This window comes from Erythranthe guttata, chromosome 7, assembly GCF_056151865.1.
Source record: "Erythranthe guttata isolate IM_541 chromosome 7, IM_541, whole genome shotgun sequence".
NCBI lineage: Eukaryota > Viridiplantae > Streptophyta > Magnoliopsida > Lamiales > Phrymaceae > Erythranthe > Erythranthe guttata.
This window is the reverse complement of record NC_142539.1, coordinates 10,176,833-10,200,723: the sequence shown is the minus strand read 5'-3', so window position 1 is coordinate 10,200,723 and position 23,891 is coordinate 10,176,833.

Below are 23,891 nucleotides of genomic sequence, written 5' to 3'. Positions count from 1 at the left end.
AAAAACATTCGAAAGCACCTAAGAGAACAAATCAAAAGTTTCTAGTTCCCGTCGAGATTCTTCAAGTAGCACTTCCATCTTCTCCAAAGCTTCCACCTCATGGTTAGATAAGAATGGTGTGTTCCCAAGACGGGAAATATTCTCTCTTTTCATAGTCACAACCTGCTGGACCTTGGCCAAATCTCCTTCGACCTTACCAAGGGATGAACTTGCTGATTTTTTCTTGTTCCTGAGCTCTTCTAGTTGCTTGGGGATTTCAAGAATTTCAGCCTTCACGTTATTCACCATCTCGACGAGCTCATTCTCTTGCAGTTCAGCCTCAAAAAGATCTTGTTGTGCAAGCGAAAGAGACTTCTCGTGCATCTCTTGTGGCTCTCTCTGCATGAAATCCGACTTGACCTTTGTGTATTGTGAAACATCTTCGAAATATGACTTCAAGCGTTTCTCCAAGGGTGATATATATTTCATGTAAGCTTGCATGTCTTTGAGCACTTTCTTGATTGCTGGCCTTACCTCGAAAAGTTGTTGAAATGAAGTGTTCATGATCATTTGGGAAATCCTTTGCCAATAGAAATTCAAAAGTACTCTTTCGGCTACACTTTTGATGATCTGAGGATAAAACTCGGAGACCTCAACATATGCCTTCTCGATTGCAGGAACGGGAGAAACTGTCTTTTTTTGTTCGGTAAAAATCCTCTCCACTGAAAGAGAAGTTGTTTTCTGCCGTTTGTCTTGAGGACGTGAGGTGGCATCCATTTCATGTAAACCCAAAAAGTTGGCCTCGTTTACCGACCCCAAGCTCACCTGAGAAGTAAGACGAACACCCTCTTCGAAATCGAGAAGCTAAAAAGAATGAGAAAAAAAAAATAATAAAAAAATGAATAAAGAAAAATAGGATGATTTGTTTTACTGATCCGTCTAAAGGCAATGAAGAACTGGGCACGACGTAAAAAAATGAGGAATTTGCAATGGCTAAGTAAAAACCTTGGATGTCTCTTTCGATGGACATTGGTTGCTTGACTTGTTGGTCAAAGGTAAAAGCGCGGAGATGATCTCATTCCCTTCACCATGAATAGCTTCAAATGTAGGATTAGAGGCCACTTTATCAAGAGAAATACGCCGCTTCCTAGTAGAAGTCTCCGCAGCTTGCGCAATGTTTCCCTTTCCGATAGATGAAGAAACATAAGGTTCTTTGGGGTCTTTTGCTGAAGTTCTTTGAATAGTGTGACCAAGATTGAGTGATAACTTAGTGTTTGCTCCTAAAGAAGTTTTCCAACTTTTTTCACACCATTCTGTACATTCTTTTGTCACCAAAGGAAAGGAAGATGTGTCACTTAGCATAATAAGCTTAGAGGATGTACCCAATAAAGTACAAGATATCCAAAATCGGATGAGTTCATGCAACTCACAAGTCAATATCTTTTTCTTTAAGTCACCCGGAATGCTTTGGCAAAAACCATGTTGGCGGCTGAATCTATTAGGAATGTATGCTTCAATGATATGTTCTGCTTCACAACGGAAGGTCAAATAGCTGGATCGCAAATCCACAAGAATATTTTTTCATTTGCTGGAGAGTTTGGCATCATCTGTGACTAAAGTTTCTTGATTGGAATACCACAAGTCTCGGAGCTTTGACATATTGATATTATGAAACAAGTCACGTGCCTCATCGAGATAAATATGTTTAGCCATGTTCTCTCCCGCATATTTCACCATATGAGCGCCGATTATCTCGAGTTTGGAATGAAAGTGGGTCTCGAGAGTATGTCCTACCCATGCATAGAGATAGTGAATGGGGAAGGTAATAGGAGACTCGCCTAGATTCTCTGATGTAGATATTCCCCTTAAGCCGCGGTAGATGCTCGCTAGTATAGGATCTGCAACAAAAAATATTCTCCTCTAGCCATTTGATTTGAAACCTTGAAAATAGAGGCTCGTATCTTATCAATTGATCCATGAGAGAGAGAAAAACTACAAAGCCAACATGCAATGAACGCGGTCAAGTAAGTTTCTTCTGTAATGTCTTCCTCGATTTTGAGTGCTGCAAACGGTAGGTCTTATTCCTTGGGGCGAGATAACTTTGACGCATCGACCTTTCCACAAGGTCTGCGACAAAGTTTTGTCCTAGAAGTCCTCTTTCTTGATAACCTTAAAGGAGGCTCGCTATATCTAGATGGTCCTTTGAACCAAAAGTCAATCCAATCGGAGAGTAGTATGCCACTGGAATCCTTTGAAAGTCTGTGGTAAGCCATGAATAGGTATTTAGAATTACGAGGTAAGGAAATTCCACCAGAGTCATTATTGAGGAGCTCTTTTGCTGAAGGAACCACTTCGTCGTAGAAGTCTCCATGAATGGGCAGCCCGCACAGTCCGCGTATGTCCCATAAGGAGATCAATAATTCTCCATTGGTCGTGTGCAATGTGTTCGTAGAAGGGCACCATAGTTCAAGGAAAGCTCGAAGAACCTTTTTGTTGTAGACGTACGTGAATAGCGAGGCATGAACGGCTGCATATATCTTGGCTTGGCGAAGGGTGTCCGCATAATGGCCTAGCACGACTTCCGTCCACTCCCAATAGCCGACGTAAAAGGACACCTCTCCGAAGTTGGACAGTGGAATCTTCCACGAGCCTCCCTTGAATGAGAAAGGACGATGTGCGAGTATAAAATCCACATGTTTAGCTTTTTCGTCGGGAAGTGAGGACCTCAACAGCAAGACTCGTGAGCGGGAAGAAGAGCCGGAAAGAGAGTCAATTGTTTCCCTAGTGGCCTCCTCGGACCAATTGGAGAGGTGCATGGATTTTTCGATAGATCGTGACTGGGAAGATGGCCAGTTTGAAGTCGGTTCATGAACGCGCAAGGTTGTACCTTTAATTTTGAAGTTGTCCTTATCAGTGCGAATAACGATGCATAGGAAAGGTTCATCTCTATCTTCGATGTACATCTCCACGAGTTCCCTAAAGATTATCAAAAAAAAAAAAAGAGATAAGAAGCAAGAAGCAGGAAGAGGAATGATGATAAATTCTGCTAGAAGAAAGTTGAATGCAAATTCAGATATAAACGACAATTTGGAATTTATTTTTTTCATTGAGTCAAATTCACAAACACGTTGTGTGCGTTGCTCTTCAAGATGATTGTTCGTGTTAACTTGGGACAAATTTTACCTTTTGATCAACCAAAATACTACGAGAAGAAAGGAAGAGATGTCTACTGCTTATGCAATACGTGAATGAAGAATAAAGACTACTACTAAGGCTCCTTTTATATTTTTCTCCCGAATTATTGATCAAGAAAGCAATAAAGATTGTTGAGGAAATTTCACAAGGCAAAGATTTCTTTTCTTCGTATAAATCACTATATTTGGAGAGTGAGATTTATGTTCCAAAGGAAATTTTCAAGTTATTAATTAAAAAAAATAAAAATTGGGAGATCGTTTGGGTTTTGTTGTTCGTAGCCTCATTAATTTGGAAGAAGATGTCTTCGATAGTCATATGTTTGGCCTACAAAAACATTAATGGTGGGGCCCACAATAAATTGTTTAAAAAAAATTAATAGTAAAAAAAAGGGATGGGAAAAGGAAGTTTGCTGCGTGCTTCATGCTAGGGGTGGGAACGAGCCGAGCTCGACTCTTTTGGCCAGCTCGAGCTCGAGCCAATTTTGGCGAGCTCGAGCTCGAGCTCGAGCTTATTTAATTTTTTTTTTTATTAAAATCATTTTTTTTATTAAAAATTATTCATAGGAAAATAAAAAAACAATTATAAAATAAATAATGAACTCTAGTTATATATATTTTTTATTTTGTCTATTATTATTATTATTATAATTATTATTATTATTATTATTATATTTTATATTATTATGAATTTTTTAAGTAATATAGATTTGTTTTTATTTAAATACTAGATATATTTATTATTATAGACTATTTACTATTTAGTTAATAATAATAATAATAATAAGAAGAAGAAGAATAAGAATAATATATATATATATATATATATATATATATATATATATATATAAAGAAAGAAAAAAAAAAGAGAGAAGGCAGCTCGCGAGCTGCCGAACAACTAATTTTAGGCTCGAGCTCGAGCTCGAAAAACCCGAGCTCGAGTTCGAGCTTTTTTCGAGCCGGCTCGGCTCGTTTACCACCCCTACTTGATGCTACTGCTATCTGATATTGTATAAGTGGGCCATTAAAGGTTTTGTGGCTAATTCTCATATTAAGTATCTACAAATTGTAATTGAGCTCCTCGATTATAAGAAGATGAAATTTTCAATCAAGTCCCTAAAGTGAAGGCCCAAATTAAATCCTATAAGTTGGGTTTATTAATTAAAAAAAGATAAAAAAAAAAGATAAAAAAAAAAACAGAAGAAGATAATGATACTTCAAGTCTCGTCTTCCATAGGGATTTGACATGTTCTCCGACGAGTCTTGAAGTGGGGACATTTGTTGACATCTAAATTGAGATTAAATTACGAATTAATGACCTAAATAAATTGGTTATTAATTCGGATCTCGATTAAAAGTCCATAAAAAATTTGGGATTATATCAAATTTTTTAGATTAAATTACAAATTAATAACCCAAATAAATCGGTTACAAGCCCGTGATGAATTTGGACTTTATGTCGAAGTCCACACTATATTTGGGCTTCACAAATGTGTTATGTGAGTTAACCCAAAATAAGCACTAAATTCTTATTTATTCGGGTTAGTCATTTGGTCTTATAAAAAGCTAGACCACATGAATTTGCAAGTGTCCAAGTCCACCGGCCCATGTTTCAAGTCAAGAAACCCTAAATTGAGGCTATAAAAGGAGGTATTAAACATATACAAGAGAAGGACACTAGCATCGAGCAAGGCGTACATCAAGCACTCAAAAGCTCTCAAGTCTCGAGCTCTTGCCACGACGAAGAGCAACAACCGCGGAGGTTCTACATCTTCATCAAGGCACCATATCCACAAATCTATTTCTAGATATTCATATCTACTTCCGCAAATCAACGGAGGAATCAAGCTCTCAATTCAAGAACAAGCTTCGGCCCTTGGATTAAATCTAGGAGAAGCATAAGAGGAATCAACAAATATTGTAACCCATTTCGTTTTGATTAAATATATTTATTTGTTCCTATATTTCTTGTCTTGTAATTTATTTTGCAGATATTTAAATTTGAGGTTAACAATAACATATTCCGTTAGTATAAGGGTCGTCCTTCAAATGGGATGTAAATGCATCAAAAGAAACTTCCACATTTCGCCAAGAAAGATGAGAAAAGTATAAAGTATTTTCACTAATATTCTCGCAAAATTTCCAATTAAAAATCATAATCTCGATCATAGAAGTACGTTGCTAAAGTTATCTTAGATGCGTAATGCAATTTCATTCTGGGTGGCATCGTATTGACTACGTGAACCTCGTATTGCTTAGAAAGAAGGCAAAACCACATGTGTTGTATAAAAAATGGGTAAATAGCACTTGACCCCCCTGTGGTTACCAAATTTTGCAGATGGCTCCATGTGCTCGTAATGTCAGCACATAACCCTCATGTGGTTGATATTGGTAGTTTCCGTTAATTTTTTCGTTAAAATTAATTGCGCGTGTCAAAGTCAAAATACTATATTTTGCAGATGACTCTTGTGCTTAAACTTTTCCTTTAAATTTTGCTGATGGCCCCCTTGAAGTTCCTCTACAATGGCAATGAAAAGTCAAAGACTCCCCTAACTTTTCTAATTACAAAACGGCCCAAAGAGGGGCGAAAAAAGGAAAGCCTAGAACTAGCAGCCCAATAGCTAACTAATTTACGAACTAAGGTCCCCAAATTGGGGTACTAATGCAAACAACCCGACTGCTTCAACTTGGATCCCACTCTTGAATGAATCTGTTGATAATCAAATAAACCACGCTTACCCAACATCTACCTCTCTTAAACACCATCTTCATTTAAACTTCGTAACTTTACGAAAACGAGGCATTCCGACACGGTCTAGGATTATGGAAGTTCGAATCTGACGAGGGAATTCACTTTCTAAATACAGGAAATTAGATCCAATTGATTACTCAAAAAATACTTTCCATAACATCTCAACCATAATCACAGCCCCGTCCGCACAACCCCCAGCACGCCTTCCACCCGCCGCCGCCGCCTCCACCTGCCGCCACCGCCTCCATCGGCGGCCGCCGCCTCCACTCGCCGCCGTGGCCTTCAGCGGCAACCGCCGCCTCGACCAAACCCTCTTGATCAACCGCCGGAATTTGCAGATCTGTTGTTCTCCGCCACCATAGCCCACCGATCATAGCCACCGCCCATAGCCGCCGTCACCAGCCCAACCATTACTGAGCGGCGAGAGATATGTGGAGAGATAGAGATTGAGAGACGCAAAAAAACGAGAGGTAGAGAATGAGAGAGAAGTAGAGAGAAAAGAAAATAAGAGAAAATCTGATAAGTTGGAGAAACGTGAATGTAGATATTATATTTAGGGTATAAGGGCAAACTAGGGACTAAAAAAATTAAAGGATGTGGTTCCTATATTATTTGAAAATAAGGATTTAATTAAAAGATTAAATTTAAGGTTGTCATTTAGTTCAAATTATGTTTGATTTGAGGGGCTCTTAGCATATTACCCCTAATTTCAAAATGTGAGATTATGATTTATCCAAAGAAAATCATGTATTGGGGCAATTTGCTATAGATCCTCTATTTATATTCTATGTGATTAATTCCAAGTCAAAATTTTCATTTTTTTTTAAACCAGCCAAGTGCACATGCGTTGCATGTGTCGAATTATTTTTAGTGTTTTTTTCCCATTTTTATTCGATATGTCTTAGAATAATATTATATTATTATACATCAAAATGTATATATAATTCGATCCATCATTTAGAATAAAATATAAACTTGATTTCACATTAAAGATACAAATAACTTCTTTCTTATGGTATATATTTACTCACGAGAGCCACTTTATGGTTTGTGTTTGTATTTTGGTAGTATTTATGGATGAGGGCATATTCGTCCTCTTTGGTCTTGCTATAAGAAAATTAGGTAAATTTGTGGGCTTGAACTAAGGAACCCTTTTACGTGTGTTTGAACCAGTGTTCTAAAAATCTGCCCAGGCGCGATTAATCGGTCTCCGAGGGGGAGGCGGTCCCAAACCTTTACGATTTTAGTGTAAAGGTTTGACAAATCGGTTTTTTGCCCGTGAGGCGGTCAAACCTTTACGGCGGGTCAAACACGGTGGCAAAAATCGGTTTTTTTTTTTCAAATTAAAAGTTGGGAGTTTAAATAAAAAATCCCAACTTATGACGGAGGGGTTATGACAGCGACTGATATATGCCAACGTGTGCTCCATAAAGTAAAATACCTGAGTATCGTACACAGACCACGCCAAATGTCCACGCAACTCCTAGAGCTGGCAGCAGTAGGTATTTACGGGCCACAACCAATGGTTAGGCATGGAGTATGGCATAAATGGGAGCCTCCTGCTCTTGGAAAATACAAACTTAATACAGATGGGTCTGCGAAAGACGAGATGTGTACGGGCGGGGGCATCATTCGCAATTCAGAAGGTGGTATTATTTCAAGCTTTTCGGCTTTCTTTGGGAGAGGTACGGATAATTTTGCTGAAATTTTTGCGGTGGCCGTGGGTATTCACCTGTGTCATTCGTTAGGGATTGGAGCAGTTGTAGTCGAGACGGACTCTCTTTTAACAGTCAACGCGATCAAGAAACTGAGAGTGGCGTGGGATTTGGACGTATATCGGATTTGCATGCAAGAGTTTTGACCATATCATAAGATCACATGTTTCACCAAGAGAATACGGTGGCAGACCGTTTAGCCAATTGGGTATATACACATAAATCTTATCAAGAGGTTTTCTCCGGGAGCAGTATGCCTCAAGAAGTGAAGGCTGCATACATTAGTGATAAGCTTGGTATTGCGAATTTTCGTAAATGAGACACACGGAACTACATCTAAGGAGGAGGGGTAGGAGCACGCTGTGTTGGGGGTGGACTTTTCGGATATTGGAAGAGAGAGTCATTGGTTGTAGCGAATGGGAAGATGGAATAAGCATAGGGGTGATTCTGCATTATTCAAAAAGATGTTGGCTAGGGAGGCGGAATTTCAAAAATTACAAATTGACCCCCACCTGTGGGGCTTTTCGGCGAAGTACAAGAAAGTTGGGGGTGGTTAAGAATAGCCGCATTACATACTTTAATATTGGCATTTTACACCCCCATTTTGGGTCATATTTGTAATAGTCTAGTTACCTTAGACGCTGATTTTTTATTTCCATTGCAGGGATACTATTTTTCCTTGTGTTAGGCCCACAAGGTTTTAACGAGGCCCCCTCTTTCCTATCTTAAATGGAATAATAAAATCTTTTGGCCGAACAAAAAAAAAAAAAAAACGAGTTTATGCTTTATTTTGTTTACGTTAACCGTTATTGTTAAAGAACTAATGATGTACGCTAGAAATGTTCAAGAATGAATGTAAATTAAAAAAACAAAATTGCATTTTTATTTATAATTTATAAGGATATTTATGTATTATGATCTTATTATTATTAAACTTTTATTATGTTATTAGGATATATATACATGATGGAGATATAACTATGTTTATTTATCTTTTTATATATATTTTGAGTATTTATAAATAATACCTAGATATATATTATATTAAAATTTAAAAATTTATATATTTTCGATTTATCACCGATTAATCACCGCTGGACCAATTAATCGTGAGTCCGTGCCTGACCGCCTCCGACCCGATTACAGCTTTTTACAACATTGGTTTGAACAAAGAAAAAATGGGGCTTGCATAAATTCGCCGCCAAGTTAATTCCATAATCTCTTACCGTTTGGAATTTGCATCGAGCTTTGCACATTGGCCCTGCCACTGCCTCCCGTACCGTATCCGTCCACTCTTCGGCATCCAAAGAAACCATTAATATGGCTATGATTACAGCTAGTACTTCACCCGTGCGTTGTACGGAGATCAGTTTCAAAATGAAAAAAAAATAACAAATATCATGTAAGTGACTATCTCTTTGTAACAAATCTAATTCGAATAAAAAAAATGAAAAGATATCAAACAAAGATAAACTTTACCTATTAATCCAGAGTCGTAACATATGAAATGCAATCAAATATTAAAAAGAAGAAGCGCGAAAAGCAAAACTCGTGAATAATACTGAAATGTTATTAACGGCGTCCAATCCGTGATGTAGACGTATACGCCACTACCGTGACAGAACCATGTGTCGAACACGAAAGAAAGAATACCCTATATATCACTAAACTAATACTAATACTAATACTAATACTAATACTCATACTTGTGTTCTAAATCTCGGCCGAGGCGGCCGATTAATCGGTCTCCGAGGCGGAGTCAGTCCCAAACCTTTACGATTTTGGTGAAAATGTTTGAAAAAACGGATTCAGACCTATGAGGTGGTTTTAGGCGGGTTGAGGGCCTTGGGTCGGTCAAACATTGGAGGCGGGCTTTGGTGGAAAAAAATAGGTCAAAAATCATTTTTTTTTCTTTTTTAATTCAAGATAAAAGTTGGGCTTTTAATAAAAAAATGAGTTTATACTTTATTTTTTTATTGTTAAAGAACCTAATGATATATACTTTCAATGTTCAAGAATAAATTTAAATTCAAAAGATTTGCGTTTTATTTGTATTTTATAAGGATTTTATTGTATTATGAACTAATTATTATTAAAATTTTATTATGTTTTTAGGATATATAAATGATGGAGTATAACCTGTTTAAATGTTTTTTTATATATGTTTTGTGTATTTATAAATACTATCTAGAAATATATTGTATTAAATTTTAAAAACTGATTTATTTCAGATTTATCGCCGATTAATAACCGCCGCCCCGATTAATCATGAGGGGGTGTTTAACCCCGTCCGACCCGATTTCCGGTTTTTAGAGCATTGCCTGATACTCATACTCATACTCATACTAATACTCTAAGGCCCTGTTTGGTTGCCAAGATAAGACATGATTAACTAAATAGTTGGACATAATTTGATGTTTGGTATCGTCAATAAACTGCAGGTCGACCCACCAAATTATATAATCATGGATTATCTTGGCTTATCTTGGCTTCTAATGAGTTTTTTTTTGGATGTTTCAAGCTTTAATAAAATAAGTGGGCCTTATTAGATTATTTAATCTTATCTTGCCAACCAAACAGGGCCTAATACTGATACTAATACTATTAGTGATACTGATACTTATACGGATACTAATGCTAATGCTAATACGAATACTAATAGTAATACTCATACCGATAACAATACCGATACTAATACTAATACTAATACTAATATAAATACGAATACAATTACGAATATAAATACTAATACGAATAGTAATACTAATACTAATACAATACTAAAATAACACTAATACTAATACTAATAGTAATATTCATGCTAATATTAATATTATTACTAATTCTAATGTTTTGATATGCTAATGCTAATATATTGATTCTAATATATTGATCCTAATAATACTAATATTAATGCTAATGTTAATCCTAATATGCTAATTTTAATGATAATACCAATTATAATGCTAATTCTAATCTTAATGTTATCATAATCCTTATTATATTCCTAACTGTAATGGTAAGCTTGATTCTAATCATAATTATAATGCTAATAATCCTAAAAATATTGAATTATTAATTTTCTCTGAATATTTTTTTTAAAATTAGAATTATTATTTATAACTAGAATTTAAAATACAAACATGTTTTTACTGAATTATGTTTTCATTTAATAAGGGCATAAAATATAATTTATTTGATTAGGATTAAAAGTCGAATCATGTGCCATTTATTCTTTTGAAAATTCGTATGTATTTATCATTTTTTTTTAAATTTGATCAGCAAATTTACCAAATAACACATTATATTTTCATTCACAAATCCAATTCAAAATAAAAATATTTCACTACATTTGACACCGCAAGGGTGGATGTGTAAGAAGATTTATAGTTGAGGGGTGGTTGTAATTACCCAAACAGAAGGGGTTTTTTCATAATTTGACCATACCTCAGGGGTGGTTGTAATTTGACCATACCACAGGGACCTTACAGTTATTTAAGCATACCTCAGGGGTGTGGGTATAATTTACCCTATATTTTTTGTAGAACATTCTTAATCATTTCCAGCAAAAGAACACCTTTCTTTGTTATATACTTTCATGTGATTAATCAACATGGACGAAGTAGCTGCATCGGCTGAGAATCCCCTTTTGCGCATTTCCTCTAAGAATGACATTGCCTTGTCAAGTTCTTTCTTCTTCAACTAGCAACGAATAATGACGTTGTATGTCACGCTATTCGGTGCGCAACCACTTCTCTCCACTTTTGTAAGCGCATCTTTTGCCTCCTCTAAAAATCCTTCTTCACAAAGTGTACGAATAATGATAGCATATATGTGATTAACATGTTTCAACCCTTTGGAAGGAAGTTCGTTTAAAAGATTTTTTGTGTCTTCATGTTTCCCATCTTTGCACAAACCATTAGTGAGGATACTATATGTAACTATACTAGGAATTACTCCTCTCTCTTCCATTGTCCTTAGCAACGAAAACGCTTCAAAAATCTGTCGAGTCTTGCACAAGTATTTCATTAAAATATTGTAAGTAAATAAATCGGGAGGTATTTTAAAAGTTCCCATCCATCAGCAATTCTGCCTTCACTAAATAATCCATGTGTCACGGTGTTATAAGTAATTGTTGTGTATTCTAAGCCTTTCGAAGAAACTTCGAGAAAAGACGCCAAGCTTCATCCACTTCTCCCTTCTTGCAGTATCCGTTTATTAAACTGTCGTAGCTCATAATAGATGGTTTAATCCCCTCGCCCGCTATGGAATCAAATACTTGTTTTGCTTCGTCCATTTTCCCTTGCAAACAGTACCCATCTATCAACGAATTGTAAGTGACGATATTAGGACAAATATTTTGCTGCTTCATGATTTCCAAAATATCTTCGGCTTCTTTAACATTTCCTTCCTTGCAAAACGCGTCCACCAATACACTAAAAGTAACAACAGTTAAAAAAATCTCGTGATCGACCACTTCGTTCAATAAGTCTTTGACCTCTTTCCATCTACAGAAATCGCACAAGCCCTGAATCATCGAGTTATGTGTTACAATAGTCGGTGAAATTCCCTTTTCGATCTTTCTAGACTTGAGCTGGAGAGCATTATCCACCGTTCCGGTCTTGCATAAGCCGTCAATTACCGCGTTATAAGCCTTAACATTGGGTTTATAGATAGTCTTTTCCAATAACCAAAGCAAATCATTGGCAGCAAGAACATGTCAAGTTTTGCAGAGCCCATCTACCACGGTAAGAATCGTAACATCGTTTGGCTCACAAAGTTTCAAAGTAAAAATCTTCTTGAACAATTTGTTTGCCTCAGCTACATTACCATCTAAAAAGAGCTCTTTTAAGAGGGTGTTGAACGTCGTAACGTTTGGCTCGTGGCAGCGTTTAAAGAAGCAGCCAAAGATAGCAAAACTAATGTCTACATGTTTCAAGAGGCAACAACAATTAATCAAGATGGTCATCGTGTACTCATTCATACGGGCAGCCCATTGACGCATTTCGTCGAACATTTTAAGGGCGCCGGATTAATGTTTCATCTTGACAACAACTTGCAATAGTTTGGTGAATTCGATAACGGATGGCTGTGGCTGCATTCTTGCCATTTCACGAAATAAGAAAACAGCATCATCTACTTCATTTATACAACTCAAATCTATTCCGCGTTTACGTGAAAAGGATCGATCTTTGGGACCCACACTGTGAAAATTTGAACAAAATAAAGAAAAGGGATCATCGAAAATACCGTAATGGTGAGAAGATGCAGTAGTAATTGCTCTACGAATCAGCGTTATTTTAGTTCCTCTCATCTTTTTCAGCTATGATAATGCTAATTACTTAGATCACATAGGGTAGTGTGGCAAACGAGCTAGGAGAGCAAAGCGGATCAGTAGCTTGCCAATTTGATAGTTTTGAGGTCCCTACGAAATGAACACACGTGAACTAAGTCGGGGTTGATCCGGCGGAAATCCCTCCGACGCTCAAGTCAGATTTAAGGATCGTGGAGATGGTAGAGAGAATATGTGCTCTAGAATACTTGTGAATAATAGAACGTACCTTAACAAATGAGTAAAAATCTCTATTTATATGTCGTTGATTGGGTTGTGTTTACTTTGTTGGGCCCAAACCTTATTTTGAAGGTGTTTGGGCTTTCATTTAGCGGGCCCAAAAAATTAGATAAATTGGGGTCCCATTAGGTCGGCCTAGTAAGGTATATCATTAAGCCCCCCAACTCTCGAGTCGAGATGGGAGACTTGTCGAAAGGGTTTCAGATCTTGTCGAGAGTTAAATGTGCCACGGCTTGATTGGTTTCCATTGGCGTTGAATTAATGCATAATTAATTAAAGAAGGGGTAATTGTATTTATTTGGCAGAAAGGTATATATTTAAGGGTTTTAAATAATATACCAAATAAAATCCTTTTGCGGTGGAGATAATTGAATTCCTCCTCCTGTGGAATAAGTATGGGTAAGTATTTTTAATTGTTGAGTTTTTCTTTTTATTCTTCCTTGTATTTTTGTGGTAGAGTAGAAGTTTTTCCTTTGTTTGAGTATTTCTTCGGGAAGAGAAAATTTTCATGTCGAATTTGAGTAAATCGAAATCTTGCGAATTAAAATACGAGATCCGGTTAAAGGGAGCGAGATCCCATTTGGGACTGTGGGTTTGGAACCTCGAGAAGCTTGTAGTATCGGGTGTGGAAATCGGGTCCGCGGTGGTTGGTGCACGGATTGAGGGGGAAGGGAAGGTAGTTGGTGGCTCGGCTGGGGTCGTCGGCTTGAGCCACGCAGCCGCTCGCCACAGCCTGTGTGAGGGCGCGCGCCTCGAGGGGAGTTTTAAGCCGAGCGGAGCTGTGGAGTCACCGGCTTGCACTTTGACCGAGGAGAAGAGAGAGGACTTGTCAGGCGCGTCGGGCACTAGGACTGGGAGACGCGCGCGCGTCGGGCACGGAGAACGAGAGACGTGCGCGCGTGGTTGGCGACCGACGAGTGGATGGCGCCATTCCCGCGCGACTCGCGCGTGCGTCTGTTGCGCAGTCGAAGGGTGATGCGCGCCCGTTGCACCAGTACGCAGCGGAAAACAAAAAAAATATGCGATTTAAACAAATTTAAAACACATAAACACATGCCCGATAATTGAAAACAATTAATTGCGTACCTTTGCGCTTCCAGCGAAATTAAAAACAACATTCATGCTTAATTACTTAACCGAAATTAAATCAATTAGCATGCTCGCGTTTAAATCAAGTAATCATGCTCGCAATAATAAAAACAATTTCATTTATACACATAAAATCATACATGTTTTTTAGTAAAACGAACATGCATATATCAACTTAAACGAAAACGAATCGAACGACAATGGATTCGAAACTTTACCTCTTGAAGCGTGAGGTAGGCGCACTAGGGAAAGCTAGATTTCCACGGAAACCAATCCGTGCAATCCGGGGCATCAACGGCGATGATCCAAGCTACGGCGGCGCGTGTGGTTCACGCGCTGTCTTCGGGCGGCGCGTGGAGGCGCGTGCGTCGTCGGTTCGGTGGCTTCTCCTCGATTCTTCGATTCTTCGATCTTCCTCCTCTCGGATTTCACCTCGTATACTTTGATCTACTAAAACGTGGCACTAGACACGCAATAGTTAGAATAAAAGGAAATAGATCTACCACGATTAACCGGCCAAGGGGAGGCCGATTCCGGCGACCGAACGACGGTGTTGGCCCCGGGGAAGGAGAACGGCCGAGAGAGGGAGCGGCTAGGGTTAGGTTTTGTGTGTTGTGTCTGTGCAAGACTTATAAATCAAGAATTTATAGTGTCTTGCATAAAACCCTAACGGGCTTAAGTTGGACCGGGCCCACCAGCTTAAGTTCGTTACTTCTTTTACTCGCTCGTCACTCTCAATTCGATGATCGGAAAATTGTAACAATTATATTTCAGAATCATTATAATGACCTCGTCGTTACGAGTGCCAATTCTCAATTTCCAACTTTCCAAAAGTGGAAACCCTAATTCAGTGCACTTTCTAAATTTGGAAACTTCCCGATTTAGAAAGTCCACTAAGATGTTCGCCTAGTCTTTTCCTTTTCTTATTCTCATTCATAATTCCAAATTATGAATGATGGACCCAATCATATTGACTTCCAATCATGCAAAGATAAACCATTTTTACGTTTGACCGATCATTCAAAGATCTCATGTGCACGAGCAGTGTGACCCTCGATGGTTCAGGTGTAAGCTAGTCGTGGGCCCACAACCCTTTGTGGTCAAACCTCGTCCCTTAGAGTTACGATTAAGATGAAGCTCGTTTCACCTTAATCACCCAACCAATCAATATTGGCGTCTAGCAACTGCGCGTCATGATTCCCTTGATACAAGTGAAGTGCCTGCAAGAACCTTTTGATATAGTTAGCGTATAGTACGATCCCTTCGATTCATATGTCCCGATTGAACTAGAGGCATTGGTTCATCGAGACCTCTTTATTTGTTCAATGACGACGCAATCATTCTAAGTGTTGTAATCGTTACGTGCATGACTTAGAGAATCGAATTCTCTAATCATCACTTAGTCAGCTCTGGCCAGAGACTTAGAGAGATTACAAACCATGAGAACACACATGACATCCAAGACTATTCTAGCGATCAAATCCCCGACTACAATGCACAAACCTCCCACTAGATTTCGAACTGCACGTACACTGGCCCTTGGGGCGGTCCTCGGTGGTACTCAGGGACAGGTCACGATACAGCTGGTCCTCTAGTGAAGTCACGGTGATGTCTAGGTCATAAGGACTAATGGTGTACAACTATACCATAGATATATCTACTCGATTATTGGGAACCACTTTGAGATTTCTAGGGTAAGGGAGTTCAGTGAACTCGTCAACTTACGAGCACCCACTTATGCATGCCGATATCACAATACCATTTACTGATGAGATGCAGTACACATACACTAAGTGCTAGTATCTTAATGGGAAAGGCCGATATCCTCTTGGTGGCGTAACCCTTCGACTAGGAACACGTTTAACAGTTATAATACTAAAGTAAATATCTCACGATCCCAAAGATCAATTACTAGTACTAGTAATAACTGTAAGGACTATATCTATGTTTGAGACAAAGGGACAAAGATATAGAATGCCAAGGTGTTTTTATCATAAATACGAAAAATGATCATTTATTACAAGAATAAATGGAAAAACCACAGCCACAAGTTGGCTTGTTGGTCACTACTCTAACAAGTTTAATTTTCATGTGGAAGCATGGTAAACCATATACAATTTATATGCTTTAATTAATATTCATTATGTTTGTGTATCTACATTAATGATATAAATAATTTTATCCTAAATGCAATAAAGTGATAACGTATGTGCTAATTATTTGAATAAGTTTATCATAAACAGCATGATAATAAGTGCTATACTACATGACATTTCTCATGAAAATGCAATTTTTATTTGCATAAATTGCATATAGTTTTGATATGGGATTACCTTTCTCCCAATTTTCATTTGATGTGGAACCGTCCAATTGATTGATTTTCGAATATGTTATATGAAATTTGTGAGTACGTGATCTTATTAACGTGTTTACTATTGTCTATGAACAATTAGACTTGTCTCGTATATTAAGTATGAGTTACTTAGTAAGAGGATTATTATTATACATGTTATTATTTCCGTAAGCCATACCAATTCCTTAGAATTGTGTAATTGCATGGACACATACTGATTACGTGCTATATATTTATATAAATCAATCATGTTGGACATGAATTAATTTATGCCATGAAATATTACGTCCAAACTTGATGTTATTATATACTCGTGTGTATACTATGTATATGTTGATATATTATGCTTGATCTATTGTTTCTTTCTATAATCAACTAGTATCAAAGTCGTTCTCACGTCTCACACATTATTTTTATTACATTGATGCACATGTTCTTTATATATGAATCATACTACAAAGCAACTAAAAGCATGATTGAAATGAAATAGAAAGAAAGAGAAGCTCAATTCATGAGAGCACATGAGTAGTTCTTGTCTCAAGAACATAAAAGAAGATCGAATCGTTGGTTCAATTTGATTTTTTTTTTTATATCACATTTGCAAGATGATGATCTACAATGTGAATGGATGAGATCGAATTCTAATTTTTCAAGCAAACATCCGAAATAGTTGTAAACAACAATGGATGTTTTGTTGAAAGAAAATTCGAGTAGTTTACTTAAGAGCTCGTTTTGTAGAATTCAATCGTTGGATTTGACTGAATTTTGAAAAACATGTATAGGACATACAATCCTAAATTATGAACGATTAAGATTATAATTTGTATATTCTAACTTTAATATTGAATAGTGGAGATCAACCACCATTTGGAGAGATTAATATTCTCTTGTTTATTGACAAGATTTAAGTATCTTGACGAGTTTTTTCCTTTGGAGGAAAAGAAAGAAATCTTATTATCTTATTTGTTGACAAGATTTAAGTATCTTGAGAAGTTTCCTTTTTTTTTGTACTTTCTTGAGAGAAAAAAATACAATATTTTGTAATTAAATCATAGTGATGATCCAATATATTTCTCTAACTAAAGAAGAAGTATATTTTGTTACATTGTGTATCCTTATTAATAAAATCAAAATAAAGATTTCAAAGCATTTAAATGCTATGTGGATGAAAGTTGGAAAATGCCAACTTTGACAAATGAATTAAAATCATATGGAAGTATATGTCTATAGACGATATTATAATCATGAGATAGTGATCATGATATTATTTTGAATGTTGAGAAAATATTGAAAAAAACAATTTAACGTTTAATGTGAAAGACAAGGGTCTAGACGATGTACTCTTATAGATTAAATTCACTAAGACAAAGATAGTATTATTGAAAGTCTCATGGAGTTGTCTAGGGTCCGAGAGGGGTTGTACTACTCGGACCCAAACGATTTAATGTGGTGCGTAGAAAATATTTAGTAAAAATTTATAGTCGTTGATTTAAAGTACGAACTAGTACGATCCAGTACGAACCTATGAATTTATAAATTAAAGTACGAACCTAGTAAAAATAGATCGTACAAAGGTCGTACTCCATCGTACTTCATGTAAAATTACTTTATTAACCTTACATTATTAAACCAGAGAATTAAAAGTAGGGTTAACTGTACTTTGCCCCTAACTTTGGTCATTTTTGCTCTTTGCCCCCCAAATAAAAAAACATTCCACGATCATACCTCGACTAACTAATTTAGCCCAATTTCACCAATTAACCAATTGTTTACCATAATTTCAATCTTGACCCCAATTTTAACTCGCTACCACCGGAGACCGCCAGAGACCCATGGTCTCCTACGTTAACTCTTTTTTTTTTTTCAAAACTTTTTTTTGTCTGAAATTATTTTCCGGTAGCTCAATCGCAGCTTTGATTTTTTTTTTAATTTTGTTTTTTCTTAAAAAAAACTATATTAACTAATATTAATGTATTGGCTGTTAAATTATTGTCTAAAGCAGTTATTTAACTGTCGGAGAGAGTAATTTAATGTTAATTAACCTTTTTTTTTCTTAAAAATATATATTAATTAATATTACTATCTTGACTGCTAAATTACTGTCTCCACAGTTATTTAACTGTCGGAGACAGTAATTTAACTGTTAATTAACTTTTTTTTTTCTTAAAAAAAATATTTTAATTAATATTACTGTCTTGGCTGCTAAATTACCGTCTTCAACAGTAATTTAACTGTTAATTGACTCTTTTTTTTTTTGAAATTTTGTTTTTTCTTAAAAAAATATTTTAATTAATATTACTGTTTTCGCTCAAAATTACTGTCTCCAACAGTAATTTAACTGTCAGAGACAATAATATTACTGTATTAATTAATTTTATCGTCTTGGCCTGCATTATTGTTGTCTTCGACTGTGATATTATTATCTTCGACCGTAGTATTACTGTCTCAAGCAATAATATCACTGTTTGGGAAGGTAATATTAGTAATATTATGGCTCGGGAAATAATATTCATAATATTACTGTACGAAACAGTAATATTATTGTCTGAAACAGTAATATTACTGTATGAGACAGTAATTTAGTAGGCAAGATAGTAACATTAATTAAAATATTTTTATCGAAGAATTTTTTTTATCAAAAACGAAATAAAAAAAAAGTCAACGGCGGACAACGCCGGAATCTGGCCGGAAAAAAAAAATCCAGAAAAAAATTTATTTTCTAAAAAAAATATTTTTTCAAAAAATTATTAAAATGGGGGTTAATGTTAATATTTGTTTAAATTCGGGGTCAATGTGTAATATTAAGGAATATAATGGATGAAATTTATAAAAAAATGTATTATGGAAGGTATTTTAGAGTAAAGACATGGTGATGGGTTTATTTGAAAGATTGTTGTTTATGTGGACCAATGTGCATTTAAGTCCCTTGTCATGGCCCTAATTATTAATTATTATTAATTGTTACTTAAGTTTTAGTTATAGGGGTTTTATGTAATTTCACTTATAAAGTATGTATCGTACTTTTTTTGTGGGGTTCGTACAAATCATACGTGTCACATTTTTATTGGTTGATTTTCAATCGTTTGGGTCCGAGTAGTACAACCCCTCTCGGATCCTAGACAACCCCAAGTCTCATGTTGAGACACTACTAGAAAATTGATCTAGTTGTCTAAAGACCAAGTCTTTACTTTGCCAAAAATAATGTTGAACAATGGTTCAATTACAAATATTTTGGATAGTTTGGCAATATATTTTTTATATGTAATCCCCAAATAAATAATCATTCAATGATATTATAAGGGTTCTTAGGTAATCTAAGTATGGCCTTTACATGGATTACATTAAAGAAAATATCCAATTGTATTAGGAAAGTACATTAGATATATGAGTCCACTAAGATTATGTATCTTGGAAATCCTCAAAGGAAAATGAATAGCTCGATTCATGGTGGAATCCGAATATATAACTTGAGATAAAGTTGGAAAAGAAGTTGAATAAACTTCATAAAATTATTAGAGGATGTTCCGTGTTGAACTAAGTCGGTGCCTGCAATTATGAATAAATTGCGATACTCAATCGATTACGATAAAGGCACAACCGATATGTATACTGGCAAGTGTCGACACATTCTTCATACACATAAGACCATTAGGCAATTGATCTCTAAATAAATAATTAACATAGATTGTGAAAATCAATGGTTAATAGCGGATCCGCGACTAAAAGTCAACTAAAGAGATCAAACATATTGCATGTCTAGGGGAGTGAGATCAAAACCCAGAAATTAAGAATTTCTATAGTGGTAACCCAACCATGATGACTGGAGATCCCAAGAACTGGTTCAAAAGGGACAACTGAGCTATCGAAATTTAGTGATGCACTAAGGAGTATATATTCCTATGGAATTATATATTTCCAACTCATTCTCGTGATAGACATTAGTGTTGCCTGCAGAGAGGGTAAATGATAAGAGAAATCTTTTTATGATTCCTAAACCTTGACAAAAGGTGAGGTATTGGCAGGATACCTTTAATAGGACATCACCTATATAAGTGTAGAAGTGTGGGCCGCTTCAAAATGACAAACACTTATGAATTCAAGATGTGCTCCAGAGCCAAAATGGACACAACCATGAGAATTGATGAAATGTGGGAAAACTATTGTGTGGATATCATTGTCTTGGTTTACACAAACGGCTGGCAGTTCAAGACATCGCGTTCACTAACTAGCCAAGTAAATCCGATGGTATACCGCTAAGGAAGGTTCAAAGCCAAAAGCTACCTATCCCCATTGCAATAGTATCCACTTGAACTCTCGATATAATCCATCGTTTTTCGTTAATTTCATTCATGTGGGGGATTATTGGAAATTTTATTTATTAAAATAAAATTGTTTTTTGAATGGAAATAAAAAAAGGGTTTTAGGCACCTATTTTATCAAATAGGTGTGACAATATGAAGAGGTGTGGCCACACTTATTCATTTGTTTAATTTTCTAAGGGTTGTGTTCACTACTCAAAACCATTGGAAACTTATAAATAAAAAGCTCCACATGTTTGATTACAACAACATAAAAATACAAATTCAATTCCATAATTTTGTTCTATGGAATTCATCGTTCTTTAGCCCGAAAATATTCTTCGCAGAATATTTTCTTCCGTATTCGATTCGAGAGTTTGAAACACAAAGTAACGTTCGTTGTACTCGGGATTTTGAGTGCTCATATGCTGACTTAGCCGTTGTATCTTGGGAGACCATTGTCAAATAACCGTAAGCACCGTAGCGGGGCAATATCGTCTTAAGGAAAGAGTTTTCTCGCCTCGGCTAATCTTTTCGTATTTTCACTAATTAATTTGTTCGACCATTTTACTAAATTCACTACCCGTTTTGTATACCGGGAACAACAGAAAGAAGGCAAAACCATATGTGTTGTTTAAAAAAAGGGTAAATAGCGTTTGACCTCCTATGGTTACAAGCTTTTGCAGATGGCCCCCATGCGCTCGTAATATCAGCACATTACACCGTTGTTGTTGATAAGGATAGCTTCCGTTAAAACTAATTGCGCGTGTCAAACGTCAAAATACTATATTTTGCTCCCTTGTACTTACACTTTTCCTTTAATTTTTGCCGATGACCCCCTTGAAGTTCCCTTGCAATGGCAACAAAAAGTCAGAGACTCCCTAACTTTTCTAATTACAAAACGGCCCAAAGATGGGCGAAAAAAGGAAAGCCTAGAACTAGCAGCCCAATAACTAACTAATTTAGGGAAATTAACTAAAGGTCCCCAAATTGGGGTACTAATGCAAAAAACTAGAATGCTTCCACTTGGATCCCTCTCTTGAATGAATCTGTTGATAATCAAATAAACCACGCTTACCCGGTAGCTACCTCTCTTAAACACCATCTTCATTTAAACTTCGAAACTTTACGAAAACAAGGCATTCCGACACGGTCTAGGATTATGGAAGTTCGAATCTGACGAGGGAATTCACTTGCTACCGTTTCATCTCCCTGTGCTCATATGCTAGTTTAGCTAATTCATCGGCAACACCATTCGTCTCTCTATAAACATGGTGACCAACCCAAGAGTCTTGAAGTACGAATGGCAGATATATTATAATGAATCTCCCATGCAACTGTAGCCTTGGCAAATTAATATCATATCTACTACAAGCTTTGAGTCCGATTCTAAGATCACTTCCTCGACTCCCAACTCCCGACATATTATCAACCCATCTAGGATAGCCTGTCTGAGCTTCTGCAAAAAGAAGCTATCATTTGCCGTAAAAGTGAGAAAACCCTTGAACCACTTCACCATTATAGTTGCAAATCAAACACCGGAATAAAACTCTCCCTTCGTCAAGCCGTCAACATTCAGTTTAACCCGATATATTCCAAGACTTTTAGGAACGAGAATGTGGGAGAATATGAGAATATTAGAAGAGAGAAGAATATAAGAAACCAGAAATGGATTAAAGAGGAGAGTGTTCCAATAATAATTGTCTATCTCCATTCGGTGCCATAATCTCTATTTATACTATTACAAATGAATTGCAAAATATACTCTACTTGCAACGTGTAGAATGTGTGTAACTAAGCATGACTCCACTTCCCCAACTAAGAAAACCTATTCTAATGCAATAACTAATTCTACTAATTTATCCGCCAACGGGGATCCTGAAAAAAGGCCTCGAATCCGACCCATACAATGACAATTTTGGGCAAAAATGCTACAATTAATATTCGGGTCCCGGGTCGAGTCCCACGAGTAGACTCGACGGGGACCTGAAAAAGGGCCCTGAAACCGACCCATACATTGGCATGTCTGGTTCCGGGTCAACGGGTGCAGGTTGGTGTGTCTAGTCACAACCGCACTGAAAGGTCTACAAAACCGACCCATACATTGGTAGGTCCTATTCCGGGTCAACGGGGGTGGGTCAGTGTATCTAGTCACAATCCCGCAGTGAAAGGTTTACAAGAGAAATGTTCACGTCTGCACCTCATGTTTCACATGAAGATGTAATGAGGTCGGTCCTTCCATATTTCGTTCTTAATTCACTAATCACATTTCCTGTGGATACACCACTAAACTCAGTACTAGTCTGCTATGAACATGTACTCAGGGAGTGAATTCTTGACTCTCAATTTAGGATACTTACATGGTAACCTGTCTCTACATATGCATTTTAATGTTTATCCCATTCTTATCACCTCCCATCACCTCAAGATCATTCTACCAATAACTATGTTGCCGACACTATTGATGAAGATATTTGATATTTATGTATTTGACTTCTATGTATGCTTACATTTGTGTGATTTTTTTTATTATTATGTGTGAGTTTAAATTTAAAATTTCCAATTAAGAAAAATTAAAAAAAAATGAAAAGAAATAAAATCGGATTTAAGAAAAAAATAATGAGTTTGACATGTTTTGTAGTATTTGACGTTTGTCTATTATTATTATTATTATTTTTTGGCCAAAATTGTACTTTTTATTCCATGTAGGCACAGGGGGCCTCGTTAAAAACCTTGTCGGCCTAGAACAAGGAAAAGAGTACCCCCTATTTACATTGTTTACGAAATATACAAAAACCTAGTTCATCGGTCAAAATAACATGTCTAATCCGACTAGGGATATCTCTACTAGAACAATAATATAATCTAACTTTATGCCCATGAGCTAATTTAGCAAAACTATAGGCCGCTTAATTTCCCTCTCGATAAGTATGCTCCACCCT